Here is a 6,126-nt window from a genome sequence, read left to right on the forward strand (position 1 = left end):
CGTCTCCAAAACGCAAAACACCTGAGTTCGACGGGTGAGTTGATGTGGATATATATATATATATATATATATATATATATATATATATATATATATATATATATATATATATATATATATATATATATATTTATAGCCCTGATGAACACTTGGTGTACTGTAAATAATTTAAATGGATCAACTATGCAAACAGACGCGGAAATAGTACCAGAAACGAGAGATGATTGTGATCACATGGCCCAAACGGAACCTTCTGTATGAACAGTTAATTAAGTTCCAAGAATAAAGCATCATGAACATCTGACGAGTTTTGAATAATTTGTAATTTATTCCGTTACAGAAAGAACAGAAAAGTGGAGAGGGCTTCGTAACCTCCCGTATCTGTGTGTGTGTGTGTGTATGTGTGTGTTTGCTTTTATGTATGTCTCTCTGTGCTTGATGGTAGAAAATAAAACTTATAATCTTAATTTTTACCCGATATATTGACTACCCTACCAAAGCAACAGAAAATGTCTTGAGTCTGGAAACAACTTATGAGGGACGAGGGATATACATATATGCAAAAACATTTTCAACGGAAAAAAAGCACGGAAACTTAGGAAGTAATTTACGAGTTGATCGCTGAAATAAGTGGCTATGAAAATTTATGACCGAGAACGTAATGTGCTGTATATACTTTGTGAACCTCTGAACAAAAGTTACGGTTTAAATTTTTGCCGAAACCAAAAGCGTTTCTGTAAAACTCACGAATCCATGGAATAAATACCTAATAAAAAAAATCAAGATTACACTTTTTTAACTACTATAAAACATTTATTCAGGTTGATGACCACATACAAATATTTTTATACATGCCTTCCTGACCTAGTTACTGAAAAGAAAATTCGTACCCAAAAAATAAAGTAAAACTAAAATATGACAAAATTTCACATCTCTTTCTCTTCAGAAGACCACAAGGAATGCAACGGATTACCAAGGAGGAGAAAAAGGGTCATGCACGAAAGAAACCAGGATGAGCTTTGCTTGTCCTGTGAGTCAGGAGTTTCCCCGGCCTCTCTCTCTCTCTCTCTCTCTCTCTCTCTCTCTCTCTCTCTCTCTCTCTCTCTCTCTCTCTCTCTCTCTATCCAGCGTTGCGTGTGAAAGGGAAGATGCGTGTGAGCTATTGCATGCTCGTTCGGGAGGGGAGAACGCTAACAGATAGAACGACAGAAGCACAGTGGAAAGGGAAAAAAAAAGAGACAGACAGACAGACATAAAAAGGGTGATAGGAACAGGGAAATAAAAAAAAAAGAGCACCAAGTAAAGACGCAAGAAAGAGAGACAGGAAGGAGAGACAGACCTACGGGCAGACAGACATAAAATAAAAATGAGACACATGGACGACGGTGTTGCTGGACAAAGAACAAAGAAGTAAAATAAAAAAAAGAGCCCTTGCAAAGACGAAGACGAGAGAGAGAGAGAGAGAGAGAGAGAGAGAGAGAGAGAGAGGACAATTTACATTACACCCCTTAAGTCCTTCTTCAACTCAACTGCTTCCTTCCTTCCTTCGGCATCTCTTCATTTTCATAAATTCCCGTCCCATGTAGCTTCAGCGGTCGGTCCGAAAGGAGGGAGAATACAATTTTCCTCTCCAGCGTCGGATCCTCCCTATTTGTAATGCTCTCCTGCACCGTAATTAGCTTCATTTTCTCTCTCCAGGCTAATATGCGCGGCATGAAAACCAGGAAAGGAAAAAAAAAATATGGGGTGGGGGAGGAGGGACACCTCTTTCTTGCTTGATGGGAGCGTTTTGTGTTTCTCAGATACGAGAGGAATTCTTAATGCAGCTTTGTGTTAACTGCCGCATTTGCGTGAGCATTTGGGTGTTTTGGGGTCTGGGAATCACAGACTGAAAGATTTTTGAGTTCGCTTGCTCGTGTGCGTACTGGTTTAAGTAAAGGGTGGTTTCAGCTGAAATATGGCTGGATCTGTAAAAACATGAGTGTAGTCAATGAGTCTGTCAGCTTTTAACCTGCGAGTAGTGGATGAACCCTGTGCTGGACACTTCCATAATGACAGGGACTCCACACATAAAGGGCCCATTGATTTGTCCTTAAATGCACATAAATAAACTACATCTCAACTGTATGTTGCACGCTAAATACAACCGCGTTCCAAAGGCTCTGCCTCTTAGTCTGTTCATCAGTATAAGGGAACCTCTTTCTTCTCAAGATTTCCAAAGCCCTTTTTTTTTTTTTGCAATCTACCAATTTACATCCTTCCACGCGACTAAACTACATCAGAAGCACTGCCACATCTCCATAAATATGCTAAAGCCATTTAATACGCCGTCGCCGTCTTTATACTTCTTACCCATTCAACAATCCCAAGATATTTACGTACGTAAAGGCATTCCAACCACTTCTACCTTTTTTATTCTATTTGCATTCATTCACCAAACTACAATCCCTTCTTTATTTCCCTGGAAGGGAGTTTTCTCTTCCATTCAGCGGCTCGATTCGTTTTTCCAGTCTGTACCTTTTCAATCACGATCTCCCTTACCTCTCAGACATTCGCTTCAATGCCCTTTCTTAGATTTACCAAGACACCTATCACATTTATCCAAAGATCTACTTACCCCCCGTCAGCACAACCTCTTTTTCCTAATGAATATTTTTTCCGTTTGTCAGTGACTTATCTCTACCCCGCAATTACATTTTCCTTTGACCTTATATTCCAGTCGTATGCAATAAGGTAACTCAGCGGATCAGGTATATAAAAGTTTAAATAATGTAATCATTATACATACATATATGCATACATATATATAATGTATATGTATATATACACATATATACATGTGCATATTTAAGTATACTTTACAGACATTCGTATACATACATACTTATACATATGAATATATATATATATATATATATATATATATATATTAATATATAAATATATATTATACACACACACACACACACACACACACACACACATATATATATATATATATATATATATATATATATATATATATATATATATATATATATACATACTGTACATGTATACATACAAATGTCTGCAAAGTATGCATGAATATGCACGTGTGTCAATGAGACAAAAAATGAAACAAATTATTCCCCACACTACAAGAGCCCTGAACTTACGAGCAAAGCTTGTGGCCTGCAATGCCAAATCCTAGTCGCTGCTCACTTAGCGAAGGAAATGAGGTCTTGAAGAAGATTGCTCAAACCTTTTATCGTCTCTGGGGGAGGAGAAAAATCAAAGGACAAAAGATAGTGAACTTATGTCTCCGTCAATGCCATTCCTTTCTTAAGGAACGTTCGGTTTAATATTAAACTTCATGGAGATTATTTTATTATATTAATATTGTTACATTATTTATTTATTACAAACATAATTGAAAAAATATATAGTAACGATTCGTTATCTTCCATGGGGATACAGATTATTTTTGTACTAATTAAGAAAGCATTTAGTATGGTTCGTTGCCTTTCAAAAAGATAATTTAATTTTTGTAAGTGATTCCATATGAATCAAAAGCGTAAGTACCAAAATATTTAGCAGCGTTTCATATTCCTTAACCCTTTTCAAGCCAAGCAAACGCGAAAGTTTAATTCAAGCAATTAAAACCTCATTAGAAATTCACTAAAGAACTCATCTAATTGCATGCAGCATTACATAGTAATTATTACTGGCTGTCTTTTCCACCAGAAAATCTTGCAGTTGCTAAACCCTTTGTGTTTATATCTCGGCGAAAATGGATGTAGTTCTCTCTCTCTCTCTCTCTCTCTTTCTCTCTCGTTGAAGGCAAGTATTTGCATTTAAATCTTGATGCATGTGGAAGTCTCTCTCTCTCTCTCTCTCTCTCTTTCTCTCTCGTTGAAGGCAAGTATTTGCATTTAAATCTTGATGTGGATGTACTCCTTGTCTCTGTCTTGACATTTCCTGTCTCAGCTCTTCAGTGGATGGGTCGATATCGTACTCGACTAGCACTCTCCTAGGCCCGCGTTCGATTCTCCGGCCGGCCAGTGAAGAATTAGAGGAATTTATTTCTAGTGATAGAAATTCATTTCTCGATATAATGTGGTTCGGATTCCACAATAAGTTGTAGGTCCCGTTGCTAGGTATGTGGTGGTTCTTAGCCACGTAAAATAAGTCTAATCCTTGGGCCAGCCCTAGGAGAGATGTTAATCAGCTCAGTGGTCTGGTTAAACCAAGGTATACTTAACTTTGTTTAGTCTCGATATGAATGTTACTTTCTCTCTCTCTCTCTCTCTCTCTCTCTCTCTCGTCACAGGTAAGTCGTTGTATTTACATTTCGAAGTATATGGATGTACTCGCTCTTGTAAATCTGTCTGAATGTCTGTCTCATTCTTTTGACCTTTTCCGCTTGTTGAGTATCGAAATGAATGTTAGTTCTCTCTCTCTCTCTCTCTCTCTCTCTCTCTCTCTCTCTCTCTCTCTCTCTCTCTCTCTCTCTCTCTTCATAACTACAAATAAATGCTACATGTAATAAGAGAATGATATACTTTGTTCTAAGTATCGTTGTATTTTAGTTATCAAAAGTCTTGTTAAAACTAAAGGTTGTTTTCTAGCATAATACTTAAATGCAATAAACAGAAACACATAACTAAAAGTTTAAAGCTTTTATTCTGAAAAGAAAAGCAAAAAATAATCAAAAGTACTTTCATTAACTTCCAACCATAAAACCTGTGAGCTGAAATGATAATAAACCTCAGGTCAAAAATACTTTCATTCGTATTTAATATCAGTCTCATCATACTCTGAATTCATATATTTCGGGTTCAATTAATCGTCACGACACTGCTAAGGTTAATAAGATATGAGCAAACACTCTGTTCATCATGATATGAATTCATATTATCTCGACGGTTGCAATATCAAAGGCCGGAATAAAATGCTTGCATCACATGTTTTGCCCTTTCGTGATGCCAAGGTGAGATGAAATGTCATGAACGTCGTTTTTCATTATTAAACTCTCGTCATATCATATCTGTATATACATACTAAACAAATACAAATATATATATATATATAAATACAAATATATATATATATATATATATATATATATATATATATATATATATATATATATATATATATATATATATTTTACCGTGTGTATAGTCATTCTTTACTTTAATTTTTGTGTGTGCATGTATATACGAGCGGATATATGTTTTATATGTTGTATACAGGTAAATAACAAATAAATCTTTTTTTCCCCGATTTCAAAAGAAAGAAATGAATAAATTTCCTCTAAATGATATATTTTTCAAAGACCTACTAAACTTTATTGCGAAGGAATAAGGTGACTTAATTAAGTTCTCTTTTGCAATACAGTATAAAATGGTTACGTTTGTGCACGATAAAAAATCTTCAAGGGAGAAGAAAAGCATGGAATTTATATGTTAATGCGAGAAAGCTGTTTGATAATTACGAACGTATTCTAACATATACTCGTATGCAAGGCCAAGAGAGACAAGGTCTACCAAATTAGGTGGAGTCGCCTCCCACCGGGGGTAACTGCGTAGGCGATGACGTATCTTAGAGGTGCCTGCTCATTACGGCAATTCCCCTGCTGACGCAATAGGGAGGTAAACAAAGCTCCGCCTACATTTGGGGGGAAGTGAGCAGACCTTCTCCTTCTCTTGGCCTTGCTCGTATGAGTGGTAAGCATCGCCTGGTGACTTCTACACAAACCCAGAAAATGGTGAACGATTGTGAGAATTGGATTTATGGCTGGTAAACATAGCTTGGTCAATTAGGTAAAAATACATATAATGGAATAAAAATTTGTGTGAAATATCTTTAATAAATGTGGGGATTTAATGACAGTCTTGACCAAATTAAATATGCCTCTAAGACATTTTTATCGTAATGAAAACCGCACAGAAAAGAGACAAACTTCTTCATTTGATTATCAAACAGGATTGTAATAAATGCTATTTGCAAATAAAGTGAGTAGTTTTAATAGTTTTCAATAAAATTTATTCCCTGAGAGGATTTAGCCCCTAAGCAGCACATACGAGATGTCAAATAAATTATTTTCAACAGATATGCAAACCCTTACTAAGAGAAATGTGA

The sequence above is a fragment of the Macrobrachium rosenbergii genome, chromosome 15 (assembly GCF_040412425.1).
Source record: "Macrobrachium rosenbergii isolate ZJJX-2024 chromosome 15, ASM4041242v1, whole genome shotgun sequence".
Lineage (NCBI taxonomy): Eukaryota > Metazoa > Arthropoda > Malacostraca > Decapoda > Palaemonidae > Macrobrachium > Macrobrachium rosenbergii.